This window comes from Neopsephotus bourkii, unplaced genomic scaffold, assembly GCF_033783945.1.
Source record: "Neopsephotus bourkii isolate Nb327-2 ecotype Australia unplaced genomic scaffold, CSIRO-AGI_Nbou_v1 NB_1589, whole genome shotgun sequence".
Taxonomy (NCBI): domain Eukaryota; kingdom Metazoa; phylum Chordata; class Aves; order Psittaciformes; family Psittacidae; genus Neopsephotus; species Neopsephotus bourkii.
In genome coordinates this window covers 2,722,679-2,740,934 of record NW_026902065.1, presented here as the reverse complement: position 1 = coordinate 2,740,934, position 18,256 = coordinate 2,722,679, and the positions used below count along the sequence as shown (strand labels likewise).

Sequence of the window (18,256 nt, the reverse complement as noted above, 5' to 3'; positions counted from 1 at the left end):
CTACTTACTTTAATCACTGACTAGTTCTTTAGGAAAAAACCTCACATTTTTGGTTTCCTTGGGTGGAATTTGTCCACTAACTGAAATGTGGTCATCCCAGTCTAAGTTCACCCTTTGAAGTCTCTCTATAGAAAGAAATAGCCATCTCTGAAGAGTGAGTCACCCCATTCAAGCATGGCCATGGAAGATAGCTGGGATATTATGCCCTCTGGGGGTGCTTATTTTTCTCTACTTCTTATAAGGGAAACTTAGATACTTCTTATATATATGAAGCTGGACAAGATGAATTTCAAACTTTGTGAGCAAATATATTAATACAATCAGGTGAAAAATACTTTTGTTTTTTTTTTTTTCAAATTGCTAGACATATGTTTCTGTCATTTCCTGCCCTTTTCTAAGTTTCTCATTTCTTTGTTGCTTAAGATGTAGATCTCAAGAGCTTCTGTGGAAGAAAGGAAAAAAAATGCTGATTGCCTCCTAAAATATACTCAGGAGCAACCACACAGTAATCTTTGTAATTCACAGCCAAGCACCTAGTTTGTTAAGTAGTCATTAAAAAATGACACTTCACTGCAACTTCTCTGTTGTATCTGGAAATAGGCTAGCATCTTTTCATGTTGTTTGGAGCCTTATCCATGTCCATAAAATTTTCTAGTCCCCTTAGATTTGCTCACAGGTTTTAAGGTATTCAAAGACCTTGTGGTAGTGACATCCATGGGCCACCAAATGTGGAAATACCCAGTGCTACAGCTTCATAGCCTTTCAAACTAAGATCATAACCTTATTAATAAAGATTAATCTTAATTCCCTGGGGGAAATGGCAAAGGGCAAAGCAGCAGAAGTCTCAGTGTTTGCATTTATCTCTGCCTGTACACCCTGGCTTTCCAGTTCCTTGGTATCGAGGCTCCTGCATAAATAAGCCTGTACTTAAAGTCCCACTGAAACCAGCTGGCAGGGTTGTCCCCTATCATCTGCTACCAAGTGCTCTCAGAAGCACCACAGAGAATGGCATGGGCTTCTGGTCTGACTCAGCACCACTGCTCTTCTACACTATGTATGAATTTTGTTGATTCAGGGCTAAGGGGCATACCATGATTTACCTACAGCCAGTGGGGGACATGTTCTCCTTTTGCAGTGTATAATTAAGGTCATTCATCCTGCATCAGGCTAGGGTTCTGGATTAAGCCCAAACAGGAGCTAGCATGGTGTGATATAATTTAATTAACTTACTGCCAGCTGTACTTTGCTGAGCATCTGGCCTTCGGTCATTCATGTTGAAGCTTCTAGTTAATTGCAAATACCATCAAGATTGTGATGCACCTGATTGCACTTACCTTCTAAACATTGTTTAATTGATTTTGAAATCCTAATCTACACATCATAAAGTTTATTGGTCATGTTAATTGGCTAAATCTGACATTGCAATGGTGGAGGGAATTGGCTAATTCAACTAGACAATAGAATTAAAAAATCCAATGTCCATATAATCCTGTTGTTAATGTCACAAGTTCCTACTCTATCCTTTTTCTTTCAAAAACGTTTTTACAATTAAGATTGATTATAAAAGGCTGATTATTCTAAGGCTGATTACTTTCAGTGCTGCAGAGAGAGCTTTTCCTCTCTCTCTCTCTTCTTCCACTGAAGTGTGGCAGAAGCAGCATTAAATGCAATTGTGGATTCAGAAATGTTTATGGTAGGCAGAGCCTTCAGATTAGCATGACACATGGAATTTGTGAGCTGTTAGATTCAATTTCAAAGCATTAGGCTAGGATTTCACATTTTGTTTTTATAAAATGCAAATAGACTTCAGTTGCTTTGTTATTAAGATGAATTTGAAACATTACTCAGGGAGCAGATATGGAACCCATACTCATTACACAAGTCTTGCTTCCTGGAATGGATCTTCATTCTTTTTTCTTTAGGATTTTCTTGAGATGTTAAGTAAACTGCTACTGTGAGACAGGCCAACCAAAAAGCTGTTCCCCTCACAAATAAGGGGAAAAGAGATAAGGAATGAATGAAATGAACTCAGAATGGAGCATACAAAGTCTTTTCCATGAACATGCATTGAAGGAAGAAAGTTCCAGTACACACTGGCCACAGAACAAGTGCTAGTGTATGGCAGAGCTTCTCTGCATGACAGGCTAACGCAAATGAGCTGCCTTGTCTGGCAGCAGGCATCTTTATCACTGGTGGTGGTCACACCATGGTTCTAGATGTAAGGACTCACTGCTGGTGTAGGTAAAGATGAAGGATCCTGTTCACAGAGCAGGTAAGCCAGAGAGCTCCAAATCACAGTGTCAGCACTATTATCCTGAACACCATGGTATACCTTTGACTGTGAGGAGAAGACCTAACAGCAAGCATGCATGACACCTGAAGGTCTACCCAAGGACAGGTTAGCTAAGGGGCCCATGCACTGCAAGAAGATGTTCTCCGGAGGACAGTCAGTCACAGGAGCGAGCAAACCCAGCAGCTCCCTATCCTGCTACATGTACCCAAACCAAGTGCCAGAAGTCTGCCTGCAAGCAGCCAACAGACTGGCAAGGACACATATGCATTGCTCCTGATGCTCCTAGATTGTGCCAGAAGAGGGTGAAGTGGCCTTTTCAGTTGTTTCAGGCTGTTGTCAGATTTCCAGCCATCTAGCTGCAAGCAAGACCTCAAATGTCATGCAAGATTTCAAGTTGGAGTCTCTGAGGCAAAGTCTTAATCCGAAGAATAATTGAATAGCCTTGTTTTCTAACAAAAAAAGGAAGACCAACACCTGCTATAAAAAGCATTTTCATAGGATCACAGAAGGGTTTGGGTTGGAAGGGACCTTAAAGATTATCCACTTCCAACCCTTCTGCTTGGGCAGGGAAACCCTTTACTAGACCAGGTTGTTCAAAGCCCCATCCAACCTGATCTGCTCATGGCTGTAATTTTTAGTCCTAGTTTTAGTCAAATATTATGGGAATGCATTCAAATGTCTGTGGATTTCCAGGAATTTGCAGCCAGCTCTCAGTATCCCAGGTTTCCCATTGTAACGCATGATAAACAGGAAAGGTAGAATGATCACTTGAATTTCTTGCTAATTGTGCCTATAAATAAGGGAATACTTTAAAAAACAACCAACCAAACAAACAAAAAATCCTCTCTGTATATTTCGGACAAACATTGTGCTGACTAAAAAAGTCTGAACCAACCAGCAGGGTTGATCTGCTGGTCTGAGCTGACATGCTTGCAGTGGTCTGTGCATGGCTTAGGAAGGAAGCACGACTGAGTGTTTCTATGGAGATTAGAGAGAACAGGTCTTGTTTCCTAGGCATAACCTTAATTAGCAAATGCTTAAAGTTAGGAAGATCTGTTGTTTTTACAAGGACATTTTGTTCCAGCAGTGGTTGTGTTTTCCTCCTTTGCTCAAGCTGCGAGAGGCTGGAAGGCCAAAGGAATCCAGGGTGAACATGAGCTTTCTGACTCTCACATCCACACCACCTGCCTGAGAGGTACCACACTGCAAAGAGACCTGGACTCTGAGGCTGCTGCTTTGCCACAGTGGAATTAGGACAGATTTCCCCAGAACAAAACATCTCCTCTTTAACTTAAAAATGTGTTTTTGTCAGAATAGAAATTAAGCTTTCTGGATGTATTTCTTTGGCCCTCCCCTGAGATTACCAAAGAGTGGGCTAAATGAAATGAAGTCTGATGCATCTGTGTATGTACAGATACTTTTGGAAAGATGCATATGCAGCTATATTCTGTACATAGCAGAGCCCTGTAACTCCTTTCATGTGCAACATCAACCAAAAGTTTGTTACCTACTCAGTGCTGTTAAATCTCGTCAGCATGAATTATACAAGGCTAGAACAGTGATCCAAGAAAAGGGGCTTCCCTTTGAACCCCAACATGAATTCCCTGTGCCTCATAGAGCGGATACAGCATGTTCTTAAACCTGAACAGTTTTGCTTCCCACTTCAGCTGTGGTTCATTAAATCACTTTCTGATACTGGGTCAGGGTGGAATTGGTTATGCTGGAATGAGACCCATTTTCAGACAAAACTTCTATTTTCTCCATTTTCCCTTTCACCACAGATTTACATCCCCAGTCTTTAGCTTGATAAAACCACTTCTGCCCCTTTGCATGTGCTTAAGTGGAGGCACATTCTCAAAACCTGAGTCCTATCTAATTTTATAACTCCAAAATGCAATACAGATCCTGCTCCTGAGCACTGGGGTAATATTTAGCAGAGTGGGGCTGTACTCCAGTACTCAAGTGAATTAGAGTTGTATATGTAGGTCCAAGCTGTTTTAATGTTCTCTTTGAAGTGTGCTGAGACCAAGCCAGACTCTTCTAGCTGTTCTGTCATTTCTCTTATGCATTATACCCGAGCTGAGGCATTTAAAATATTGGTGTTAAAAGTCTATAATGGCTCTCATTGTTATTTCGTAAGTCCTATCTCTTCAAAGTCTTCACATTCAGCCAAATTTGACAGATACAGATGTCTTGGCAAAAACAGTATCCTCATCCTTTCTTTTTGCTTCTTGGCTGTATTTTCCAGCTGCTTTTCAGAGGAATATAGTATTTCAAATATCTCACAGAAAAAAAACATGACACCTCCCAAACTCCTGAGGCTGCTCTCTCAGGTTGCATGTGGATGCTACCACTTCTGGAAAGGAGCTACGCAGTAGGACCACGCTGGCTGACCCAGCATGAAGAAGTGTCTGGTACCAGAATGCCTCATATCCATGCATCTACAGGGGGTGGTTTTGGCACTGACACTGAACAAGTGACAAGAATATATTTGGCTTCAGTGTTTCAGCTTAGCTTGTATCCCTATACTGCTTTTGTTATCCTCTGATGGATAAAAGTCACCATCTGTCAAGATCCATAAGGGTAGGATCTGGACCTCTGCTAATGTCTCGTTCCCGATATCCTTTAGCCAGGGCATTAGTGCTCTGTTGTACTCTCACAGTTGCTGGCCCTGGAATGCAAGTAACTTCCTGGCCTCTTTTATGGGGCTCTGAGGAGAAACCCTGCTGCAGGATGATAACATTTAAGCGAGATTCCCCAGGGGCATTGCATTTGCAGGCGCCAAGTAAATGACCCACCACACTCCTACTTGCATGATAAGGAACTTTACCATGCACTTTGCAGCCTGCTTTAATATTACCTCTTTCATCTCCTGCTTTTTTTAAAGGTATGTGGCTTGCCTTTACAGGACATCTGTGGGAAGTGGGTGGCCTATACAGGCGGGGGAAAATGTGTTCAACAAGAGGGTTCAATTCCACTGCCACCATGGATCTCATCAGCTGTGGAGACAAAGCAGCAAGCACTTAAGCTATAAAACCTAACTCTTTTACCAGTGTTCAGGTGTAGGCAGGAGCTACTTCATGTGATTCACATTCAGCTTTCAGAGGTGCACAGGACCACCGCCTCAAGGTCTAGTGCCAATAGACACAAAACCCTACAAAAGAGGACAGTGGAGCTTTATACTTTTATACTTTTGTTAGCTGGGAGGAGGTGGTGAAGAGGAAGTCATTTGCCATGAGGCAGATGCGTGCAGCACTGATTCACAAGCATTTTCCATTTGCTCTTTCTCACGCATTGCTTCTGCTTTTTTTCTCTATTTATCACAGGTGCAGGACCATAACAGTATTTCTGCAAGTACAACTGTTGCCTGTGTTGGATGTCAAATTCATAGAAACAAGACAACAGACTTTGGTAGACTTCATTGGTATTAATACTGCGATAAGGACACGCAGTTCTAGTATTGCATAAACATATGACAGCTGATGTTTAAGAAGAGAGCTCAGGGCAAAGGCCTGAATGTAGTGTCTCAGCACACTGGTGTACTGTAAACTGGATTATGTCTTACAGTAAACTCTCCTTCATTTAAGACACTGCAATAGACCGCTAAGCACATGTTTCCACCCAAAACAAAGGCAGCTCAGGAATTTGAATACTGTGGGAAGCTGGGCTTTGTCTGGGTATTATTTTGGGAAAGGAATACTTGTGGGTGGATGAGAGACTGTTCAGGTGGGGAAGGAAGGAGACAGCATGTGGGAAACAGGCAGCAAAGGGTTGCTGCAGCTCAACAGAGCTGTGTGGATGCCTGTCCTGGGAGAAGCTTGAGAGGTCAGAGAGCTGGCTGGGAAAGATCTGCTGCTGTGAGAAGCTGCCTCTGGTTGTTTGTCTCCTACTGTGTTTATGAGAGCAGACTCTCTATATTGTTCTACATAAAAAGAATTGCATCAAAAATGCTGGTCTCTGCTATTAATATCTTCACTTGGAAAAAAACTTAAAGGCCCAAATTTTGTACAGATGGAATGGTGTGGGATTGCCTTTATTTTAATGTGGCATGTTTCCTAATAAATCTTTTGGTTTCTCCTTTTCCCTCACAGTTTTTGCTTGTTGTTCCTGTTGTCTCCACTTCTCAGGAGAGGCAACAGATCTCAGAGTGGATACCCCATCACCTTGGGGAAGCCTTTTCTCTGCAGCAGAAAACCCAAGGTCCGGTCTGAGGGTAGAACTTGGTCCTGCCATGCAGCTCAGCTCTTCTGTGTCAAGAGCTAATGTTGACACCTCTAGGAGAGGCTGAGTTTCAGCTACTTAACATTTATGCATCCAAGTAAGTTTAAGAAGTCTACTTGTCCATCTGGCCATTTATCTGTGCTTCTGATGGATTCCTTCAACTTAGATGAATGTCCAGTGGGGAGATATCAAAGCGAAGGTTATGCACAGGGACTATGAGAAAACAGTGATACTTCCCAGTTGGAAAAAATCCCCAAAGTCCTACTGGTTTGATCAGAGCATTCTTAGTAAGTGAGAACATGAGGTACTATTTGTATGTTCCTGGCAGGTACTGATCTAGACAAAGTTCTCCTAGTGAATGACTGCATTTGTTGAACTCCCCTTATTTCTCCTCATATCTGAGCAGGCTTCCATAATTGTTGATAACATCATAATGTGTCTAGGGAGCTTTTCTGTACAGAACTCACTGTCCTGAACCCCGAAATAAGAGTGTCTGTCCACATTCAGTGGGCAGCCAGGGGTCCAGAGGCATCTCCAGTACAAGGGTGACACAGTCCAGAAAAGGAGAGTTCTACAGATGCTATCTTAAAATGAACAACTACCTCAACAGTGAAATGGCACTTGATCAAGAAAATTGCAATGATTTAGAAATTCAGCTCAAATAAATCTGCAAAAAGTTATCCAGAAGTCTCTTGTGATTTTGAACTAGCCTACAGTAGAATCATAGAATAGTTAGGGTTGGGAAGGACCTTGAGATCATCTAGTTCCAGTCCCCCTGCCATGGACAGGGACACCTCACACTAAATCATGTCACCCAAGGCTCTGTCCAACCTGGCGTTGAACACTGGCAGGGATGGAGCGTTCACAGCTTCCGTGGGCAGCCCATTCCAGTGCCTCACCACCCTAACAGGAAAGAGCTTGCTCCTTATAGCCAATCTAAACTTCCCCTGTTTAAGTTTGAACCTGTTCTCCTTGTCCTATCACTACAGTCCCTAATGATGAGTCCATCCCCAGCATCCCTATAGGCCCCCTTCAGATACTGGAAGCCTGCTATGAGGTCTCCACGCAGCCTTCTCTTCTCCAGGCTGAACAGCCCCAACTTTCTCAGCCTATCTTCATATGGGAGGTGCTCCAGTCCCCTGATCATCCTCGTGGCCCTCCTCTGGACTTGTTCCAACAGTTCCATGTCATTTTTATGTTGAGGACACCAGAAATGCATACAATACTCCACGTGAGGTCTCACAAGAGCAGAGTAGAGGGGCAGGATCACCTCCTTCGATCTGCTGGCCACACTCCTTTTGATGCAGCCCAGGATACAGTTGGCTTTCTGGGCTACAAGAGCACACTGAAGCCAGCTCATGTTCATTTTCTCATTGACCAACACCCCCAAGTCCTTCTCCACAGGGCTGCTCTGAATCTCTTCTCTGCCCAGCCTGTAGCTGTGCCTGGGATTGCTCTGACCCAGGTGTAGGACCTTGCACTTGGCATGGTTGAACTTCATGAGGTTGGCATCAGCCCAGCTCACAAGCGTGTCAAGGTCCCTCTGGATGGCATTCCTTCCCTCCAGCGTATCAACCGAACCACACAGCTTGGTGTCATCAGCAAATTTGCTGAGGGCGCACTCAATCCCACTGTCCATGTCAGCGACAAAAATGTTGGACAAGACTGGTCCCAACACCGATCCTTGAGGAACACCACTTGTTACTGGTCTCTGGCTGGACATTCAGCCATTGACCACAACTCTTTGTGTGCGGCCATCCAGCCAGTTCTTTATCCACCGAGTGGTCCATCCATCAAATTGATGTCTCTCCAATTTAGAGGCAAGGATGTCGTGTGGGACAGTGTCGAACGCTTTGCACAAATACAGGTAGATGATATCAACTGCTCTGTCCCTGTCCATCAGTTCTGTAGCCCCATCACAGAAGGCCTCCAAACTGGTCAGGCAGGATTTCCCCTTAGTGAAGCCATGCTGGATGTCACCAAGCACCTTGTTGATTTTCATGTGCCTCAGCATGCCTTCTAGGAGAATCTGCTCCAAGATTTTTCCAGGCACAGAGGTGAGACTGACTGGTCTGTAATTGCCCGGGTCATCCATTTTCCCCTTCTTGAAAATGGGGGTTATATTTCCCTTTATCCAGTCACCAGGAACTTCACCTGACTGCCATGATTTCTCAAATATGACAGACAAACATAAAAAAAAGTAGGGAAGACAAAGGAGTAATATGGAAAATTCTGAGAGCAAGGATCACAGCCCCTTAGATGAAGCATGCTTACACTTGAAAAGTAATTCAGATAGAAAGGTCCCTCTGGACCCCTCCCTTCCCCCTCCCTGAGTTCTGATGATGTTCTGGGAGGTGTCACACTTTCTGCTGAGCTGTTTAAAGCAAACAGAGGAGCTAGAGAGGTCACCTACTAATGGAGATGCCACCTTACTGGGCTTCTCTAATTGCAACCAGCAGTCAGCTCACTGCCATCTTTCTAAGTCTCTGGCTGCAACCGGCAGGGAAAATAAAACAGCAGCCACTGAGAGTCAAAGAGCTGTGTGCAATCTGGATTGTGCATTTAGGCAGTGTTTATTTTTAAAAGCTATTATCTACCAGCTGCTCATAAACTCTGTTATGCCCTGCGAGAATCTTTGTACTATGTAATTGCCTTGCCTCTCTCTAAATGCATAGTCCGCTGGTTTGAATTAGCTGCTAGCTCGTAGTGATTATGGTCATCATTCATCTAGAACAGTTCAAATCAGATTTAGAATTCATGACAACACCTATGTACAAGTAGTGTCTGTACAGCAGAGGCACGCTGTCCTCAACAAAGGCCAAACCTGATTTTTGGTTTCCTATGTTGTCTTACAAAATGTAGAACATGTATATGCAGGAAAGCCTTCCCCTCCTCTTCCACTGCAGGTAACCCATATTGTAGTTAGTGTCGTCTGAGACCTTAATTATCTTTCTAAAAACTGTGCACATGCACAGATGCATGTTTAACCCACAGGTTCTGTATAACCCAGCGCATTTACAGTGTTTGTTGTACCTGTAATGTCTGTGGACATCTCGTTCTAACATCTGTGACATATTATTTAATGTTTCTTCTGGCTCTCCAGTAAACAGAAACCATATGAAGGTTCAGTGTTGGTGCTCTCTTGAATTTACCTATGCTGGCCCTCATGTTAAGATTGGAAGACTACTGAGACGGAGTGGAATGAAGTAAACTGTGGATGTACCTCGTATATAGAAGATTTCAAAGATTCCCTCATTTAAATAGTGACAGGCATAGCTGATGTTTTGATAAGATGCTGTGTATTGGTAGAAAAATAGAAATATCCAAGAAAGGTTGGCAAACCTGGACACGAGTTTGACTTTCTTAGCATATAGGTGGGAGAGTTTTATTATTATTATTCTGTTTTTTAGTTTGTTGGCTATGTTCTGATAATCTGAGCACCAAATAACTCAGCAACACCAGGAAAAGATCTTTTCCAAAATACATGTTCTCTTATTATGCGGCAAAGCCTCATCAATGTTGCTGAGTTGATGATACCTGTTTCCACTCCAGAGAAAGAATCTATTTGTAGATTGTATCAAACTTTTCAGAAATGCTACCCATAATGAAAAATTGTCTTCTGGAAGACCTGCACAGTAAGGAAAGCTTGGACTGCATTTTCATTTGTACCAATCTCAGTATCAATAGCATTTGACATAACGGGTAGGGTTAGGGCCAAGTTTTTGTACTGAGATAACATGAACCACAATTACTAAATCTTCATATGTGAAGTAGGCAAAGAAGTCCTATCACCAGGATACTGTCAGCAGGTGAGTTTACCACCTCTTGTGGAGTTAAGGCTGGATTGGTTCAGCCTTAAACCTTCCTTCTGTCTCAGTGCTCCCTGTAACAACTGTAGGCATAGTGTTAACCGTTTTCAGTGCCAACATTGCAAAGATAAGAAGGCTGGTCATGCTAGAAAGATGATTTTAACAATCTATGTATGGCAATGGGTGAGAAGCTCAGAGTAAACTAAGTCCAGTCATCAGCAGGGTAGGCAGGAGAAAAGAGGGAGAGAGTGGATACTAATACAATAGTACAGATGATGGATTTGGATGGATAAAAGTTATCTTTAAAGGCTTTAGGAGTGTGTTTTTTAACACGCGCCAGCACTCAAAGCCACTTGAATATCTTTTCTAAAAGCCTGATTATTTTAAGACTGCATTTGAAAGGTTTTTAATATCTTCCCAGGAGTAAACTGAAAATAGGGTATCTCTCTTAAAGTATCCAAAGAATAAAGCCTTTCCACATGTGTAATAATAATGTTGAAGGTCCTTACTGAACAAAATTATGTTAGACAGTGTCTGCAAAGCAAAAATCAAAGTAAGGACCATGTTTTTCCTTTAAGTGATATGGCTGAGTCTTATTGGTCAGTCAAGTTTATCTTGAGTATTTCTGGGGAAAGGTTTCCCAGTGTCAAAGAAATGAAAAGCTTGATGCCCAGTTTCCCCTCTTGTTTGCCTTGTTGCAGTCTACTCATATAATTAGAGAGGCTGATTTCCAATTTGTGCAATGAATTTGTTCAGAGCACAATGACAGCAGCAGAGGTTTAAATTTCCAGCTATGAAATTCCTTGGTTTTGCTGGTTTATATCAGAGCCAAGAACATATATCCTGCAGCTTTTTATGATTTACAAGAGCAATATTCACCTTCCCCAAAAGTAAGTCTGTTTACAAGGCTGGGTTTACTAAGGTAATTCAAACAAGGCAAGTCTGGTTTTCCATCCAAAACCATTCTCCCAGGAAGCAGAAGCAAACCCACCTGACCAAGCTAAGTCAGCACTCACAAGCACTCTTATCGGCAAAATGTTGTCATACAGCATCAATCAGAGAACAGGCAGCCATACAGTATTGTAATAAAAAACGTATTTGGCACTTCCTGGACTATTCACTGTTTTATTGAATACCACACTCCTCTGAATGACGACGGCAAATTCCAGGGGACAATCCAGCCCACTCTCCCTGCAAGACTGGAATTTTAATGGTTCCGATAAGAGACGGCCATTCCTCATCAGATATTGTGGTGTTTATTTTAGCTTTTTGCCTCTTTTTGTGGCAACTGTGTCTGCACACTGGCCTTCAGTATCAACTGATGACAGTCAGTCCTTTCAGAAGCCTCACCAAGGCACTTGAACCATCCATTACGCGTGGTAGCAGGAGATAAATTTGTCAGAAACGTTTGCACAATTCAGCAAAGGAAGTGGTGCACTCTCTGTGTTTTCTGCAGGCTTGGGTTGGAGCAGGGAGAGCACCAAATGACAGAAAGATTGGGTTTTCAAAACCAGACTGTTTCCTCAGTCAAGTTTGCTTCAAGTTTCATCAGTGCCAAGTGAGTCTACTGTCAATCTGGTGCCTCTGCCTGGACGTGTGAATGAAATGAGTAAAAGACCCAGTCATGCTTAACGTTGTTTTACATTTCTTGGGTTTTTTTACTTCCTAGGATATAAACTCCAAAAGGTTAATGCAGTCAGCTAAGCTGATGCTTCACTTGCCGCCCAGTTCAGGACATTGAGATATAAAGAACAATATGTACAGATCCTTATTTTTACAATCAATTTTACAATTTTTCATTATCTGATCAAAAGTCATACTATTTGCAACTTTTACAATTTCCACCCCAAGAGCTGAACTGTCACATATCAATGTAAGTGTTCTTCTTTCCTAAACAGATGCTCGTTACAGTCTACTTTGCAAATCAGTTTTCCCTTACTCTTTAAAGTAGAAAGAGAAATACTGTAACAGGCAACTGCAGGGTATGCTGATGGGTTTGTCATGAATTTCCTTCAACATATCTATCAGTTCTTCTCAAAGCTACTGGCTACAGCTTCAACAGCCAGACCACATATCAGTTAAACACAATGTTTTGAAGCAGATATATATCTTAGATAAAAATATGTATGTACTCTTGATTTTTGTGGTACAATTTCTGTGTCTGAATCTAGAACAAAGGTGGAGCAAATGCCCATGACAGATAACTTACTTGTTGGGAAAAGCCTTCTCCCAAGCTGCCAGTGACAACTGATCTTGTGTTTCTTGGTGGATGGTATCTTATTGTGCTGGAGCTGTTCTTTTCTGCATGTAAATCAGAACCTGCTCAGAACAGTAAATGACCCCTTTTTAAAATGTCACTGTGCTGAAACAAATGCAAGCTTCCCACAGCCCCGATGGGATTTTTTTGAAGTCCAGAAGCAGGCTCATGGCCAAGATGTAGGATGCAAAAATGGGGCTCAGCTGTGTTCTAGCTAGATATTCTCAGAGGTGAGGTGCTTTGCCTCAAGGAGCCTCCATGTGGCTTGTCTTTAGACCTTTTAAAGGTTATGGTGATCTATCCCTCTGGGACTCTCCTACAGAGTTGCATGGTGGTAGCTCTGGCAGAGTCAAAGTGCCTGGCTTGGCTGAAAGTTGCCTTTACCCATCACTACTGAGAGCCCTCCATGACCATCACAGGTTGGAATAGCCTCCCACTGACCCTGACCCTGGCAGCTGAACCTTGAGGAGAGTGCACTCAGGGCCCTGACAGCCAGAGATTTAGGTGGCCTTGAAATTAATAGCAGTTGTATTACTGAACCCTCAGGAAAATTCTCGAGAGCAGAACCGGTGGTTTGACACGTCGTTTCCATTGGCTTTCAATTGCAGTTCATGTCCTAGCTGCTCCTTGTGCTTTCGGAAAGTTCAGCCCATGAAGGCTGTAATTTCCCAACGACCCTAAGCAAACACAGAACTTGTGCAAACACCCACATTTCTGTGGTCCCCTGGAAATCCTCTGTTTGTTTTGCTAACAATTTTTGTGATAATTCATGTTTTCTGAACAGGGATTCTTAAGAAAAACATAATCTGCTTGATTTTCCAGGTGGATTTAAGCATTCAGTACATGAGCCATGAACTCTGGAGAGCACTCCCCTAAGGTCAGCAGCACTGGGTCAGGCTCTGAGGAGCACAGTGTGGGATGCACCTCAGGTTAATGACTTGCAATTGCATGCAGCCTTTTGTAAAGCTGTGTGTGTAGTTAATGTGTATCAGAACTCAGCAGGACTATTCAAATTACCTCAATTTCCCAGTGATTGATGATATATGTTTCTGAAGTTATTTATCTGTCTTCCTAGTGTTGCTAGCCAAAGCAAAGAGGAGAGACACAGATGCTGTAATCCATTTGAGCAAAGGGTCAGATGTTTTCAGAGACAGTACAAGCTGGACAGAAGGATACTAAAGGACTTTAAAGTCAGAAAACTAGCAGAGAAAACTAGCCCAGCCCAGAGTCAAAGAAACTGAAAGCCTTTCGTCATTCCCTTTCTACAGTGAATCATTTCCTAACTCTGGAAGATGGATTTTGTTCATATAAGTAGTTTTCCAGGGTGTATTTTATATTGTAGGCTAGAAGTTTTTTATGATATGGCACTTACGATTTTCCATAAAGCTAAAAGGTTAGGTTTCTTTAGTAGGAGAAAACCCACCTCAAATACAGCAGTTACAATAAATGGGCCAAATTCTGTTCTCAGTTACAGCTATTCAACCCTCATCCTCAGTGCATGCTTAATCATCCTCAGCTTAATAAAGGTAGTGGATTAAAGACCTGGGGTTCCAAAATCCACTCTGAGATGCATGTGTGTGGCTAGGACTGAAATCAACAGGAATCCCATGTGTACATCCAGGCTAGGCTTTGGCTCGTGGTTTTTATTGTTTGCGCCAGTGGATAAAGTTGATTCCAGCATTATGTTTCTCAGTCAGAGTTATTTCTACATCATCGTGCATCAAAATGTTGGCCTCAACCTCTTCTTCTTGGTGGTAGCTTTGAGGAGTATTTGTTTTCTAGTTAGTTTGGGCCCAGCACTGATCATTCTCAGGCTTCCCCTAACCTTTTTTTATTATTTTACTGATGGCAGATTTAGCTGTTGGCTCACCTTTATTTCCAAAACAGATGAATTTTATCCATCTCTAATATTAAGCAGATCCAACTAGTTGACAGAGTTAAACCAGCATGGGCCAGACGCTCAGCTGGTGAACTGCAACCCCATTGATTTGGGCACCCTGTCTGGGAGAGTCTGACAGGGGGCCCAGGAACAAGGGAGAAGGGCAGGAGCAAGGCAAGCCCCAGATCACGAGTGTAGCAATGTAGAGCTGAAGGTCAGCTTGATGGGCTCCTTCAGGTGCTCTGAATTACATCAGGGAGTCCTATTAAATCTGCTGCTTTGTAATCAGAAGGGAAGTAATCCTTTAGGATGTACGCTTTTCTTGCAGTTTCTTGGAGCTCAGGACTTAGAGAGAAATGTATTCATAGAATGGTTTGGGTTGGAAAGGACCTTTAAAAGTCATCTAGTCCAACTTCCCCGCAAAGAGCAGGGACATTTTCAACCAGATCAGGTTGCTCAAAGCCCCGTATTTTTTTTTTATGTTGGTAGTAGAATGATTCTGAATGAGACAGTAAAAGCTTTGGCAAAGATCTAGGAACAGGAATGAAAAGGGTAAGTGGTGAGGAGAGGCATTTCATATTGGCACCATGAAGGCATGCGGACCTTCTGCAGAAGAGGCTGAAAGATCTGAACATTTAAGAGTCACAGGAGGCTTCAAGTTGGAGGGGACTTCAGAAAGTGTCTGTGTAGGAACCTCCTGCTCAAAGCAGGGTCAGCTATTATCTTGATATTTGGAAAAAATAAAGCAATGATAACTGGAATTATCTACTAAATTTTAGTTTTAAACATGACTTCTCTCACAGCTCATATAGCCTTTAAAAGAAAGTCTAGTCCTCAATCTCACAGGTTTATCTGTATTTCTGTTTCTATCAGTTGCTTTTAGAACAATTTGCGATAGAATTGTAAATTCTTTACCAGGTGTAAATTGGGCATCAGGTACAGTTCACCAGTGTTTCATGGCTGAGAGCTGTTAGTAGAGACAGCAGGCTTCAAATTAAACAGCAAACTGGCATTGGTCCTCCTACCTTTTTTGTGCCTGTTACCTCCACTTAGGAAGCCCATGGAAAGACAGAAGGACTAATTTGTCCTGGAATGCAGGGTCTGCAAGTTGCAGAGGCAGTAACAGTTGCTGCAGCCATGCCCAGCAGTCACTTTGCTGTCCATAGCTTTTCCATTTTCCTTGATGTTTACTGGTAGCAAAAATATTGCAATGCGGAGATTAATTCCTGCAGAATAAATCACCAGCACATCTGTGGAGAATGGCTTCTCTCAGAGTGGCCTTGGCTGTAGTGCACATGACAATTGCTGTATTTCTTGAGAAAGACAATACGCTCTCTTTATTTTCCCAGTTTATTACAGGTTCTTTGCTCTATGTCTTGGTCTGTTCATGTAAATTCCTATGGACCTTTGTTTACAGCTTTCGAACTGAGGCTATGAGGTCACATCATGAACTTCGGGGAGAACAAAAGGTGCTTTACATGGAAGAGCTGCATGCTGTGTCTTTTCTGCCTTGTGGCCGTGGTAGCAATTCTCCATGACTATGATTGGCACGTATGTGCCAAAATTCTGTCAGCCACAGAGAGATCTCTTATAATACAAAGAAAAGACCTAAAAATGGTCAGACTTTCTGAAAGATTTTGGCTGGTCAGGGCTGTTGACTCAGTTATACGAACTTGTCCACAAAATTACCTAGAACTGTAGCCTTAGCTCAAAACTTTAACTTCTCAACGTGTTTTATGAAACTCTGTTTCAAACAGTCCTGCTTGTCTGCCACATCACTTACTGTTAATGATGGACCATGGCAGGAACAGGAACTGGTCTGTGAGACGTGTCAGATGCAGCAACTACCAGCATATCTACGCTGTGCTGGCCAGAGGCTCAGGCTAGCACCATGTCCCTGTCAGAATACAGACCAGAGCCATCCTTGCACTAGCTCTCCTGTTGTGCCTAATCATTTATTTAGGACACCTCCTCACTGCATATAGAATGCTTACAATACTCCTAAGGGTTTTATCTATCAGTGCAAAGCCCAGAAAACGTTGCTTTTTTTCGGATGTTATCAGGGTAATGCCATGAGACTGAGCTGTTTCTGACAGAAAAAAAAACCCACAACAACCTTTCTGTTTTCTTGTGCCCAGTATTCCAGGCACTGTAGCTGCCACCATACTTGAGCGGCCAGCTTGGACATTTTAAGGTATCCTTCTGTACTTCCTTGTTCAGAACAGATCAATGGAGAGCAGTTTTACACATCATAATACCTTCATTTACCTCTAAAGAGTTAATCTAAAAACATTTAGAATTGAGCAAATGTTAATGTTAATTTGTTTTAAATATATAGGTAATCAATAAACATGCAAGAAACAGGTATGAAGTAACCTCAAAAAATATTCATTAGTTGAGCAAAGATGGCATTGTCACTCAGCTAAGGCTTAGCTTGATGCCAGCATTACTCAAGCAACACAATATCGTATAGGCATTGATGGTATCTTAGAGAGTTAGGTTGCCCAAACCTTTCTCCTTATCCTCCATCAATAGGGAATGAGAGCTCATGGCTTTATAAATAATGCCAAAGGAAGTGTAATGTAACTTCTTTTTAACCTTGGAAATACATTGTGTGCATACATGGATAATCAAACCTTTTTGAAATCCCCTGGATGAGCACCGCTGTTCTCTCACTGTGTGTGCTGGACTGTCACTGCTAGACACTTACAGAGAGGAATGAGTAACCAGTAGCACATACCATGAGTATGAGCAGATTTCCCTGCTGCGGTGTAATTCTGTCACTGTCGGGGTCCTTTCAGATCTCTTCAGAAGAATTCCAGGAAATCAGATGGATTTTAAGCCAGTAGACTGATTACACAGCCGCCAAGTCATAAGGGTAAAACGCTCCATAACTGTCCTCAAGAATCCATTAAAGCCCTGCCGAAACATGATCTTCCACTGATTAAAGGGGTTTAAAAAGGGGGAGGAAGAGCTTTTTAAGTTGTAATGCACTGAATGAAAGAGATCAATAAACGAAGCATGGAGTTCTGAGAATTGCAAATGTTTTATTTCAGCTTCACTGGGAGAAACTACACCTGGGTTTTTCCCATCAGCTCCATGGGAATCAGATCAATTTTATGGGTTTGCAGGGAGGATGGGGAGGTTAGCACTGTTAATGGAAAAGTACTGACAACTGTATCAAATGCTGCTGTTAATTCGAAACACTAGTAATGTCTTTCAAAGTAATGTTTCACCTTAATTGCCTTAGGGAATAATTTAGCTGTAATTGGAGAGTAGCTTGAAGTTATGTGCATTTCTGAAACTCAAGAAGGAAAAAGAACGTGGCAAGGAAGAAATGCCCATCTATTGAGTCTGTAAGGAAACCATTAACTTGGCAAAAACATAGGTGAAAGTTCAGTGATTGAGCAAGCTGGTAGTGGAGGAGAATGAAGAATAGGTCAGTGAACCAGCCTGATCTTCAGAGGCAGGATTTCCACCTAAATCGATGTTGCACACAAAGGAAGCTGGCAAAGTACAGCAGAAGCATTTGTCAGAGAAGACAAAAAAGACAGATGAATGGGAGTAAAAAAGAGTCCCCTAAGTAACTCTAGTGAATTGTGAGAGCTCACAAAAGACACACAGGTTTGAATGAAGATACCGAAGGAAAGTGATCCTAAGTCATGTGTGTTCTTTTTGCAAGGTATAATCAGCCCAGCAGGATGTTGGCCCAGGAGCTAGTCCCCTGCTGAATTTTTTATTTGGTTTTGTGCCCGAGCTGGGAATCCTGCAACAAGCCTGTTTCCCGGGGAGCTTGA

At 42.4% G+C, this 18,256-nt stretch overlaps 1 long non-coding RNA gene across 1 annotated transcript in view; it reads left to right on the top strand.

Annotated features, from left to right (window-relative positions):
* The window catches only part of LOC133222232 (uncharacterized), a 39,636-nt gene extending 22,249 nt beyond the window's left edge, over positions 1-17,387 (top strand). Inside the window, exons 2-3 of the long non-coding RNA XR_009728235.1 lie at positions 13,403-13,509; positions 17,261-17,387. This is a non-coding gene — a long non-coding RNA (uncharacterized LOC133222232). The remainder of the gene's footprint in view (positions 1-13,402; positions 13,510-17,260) is intronic.
* Positions 17,388-18,256: the final 869 nt, after the last annotated feature.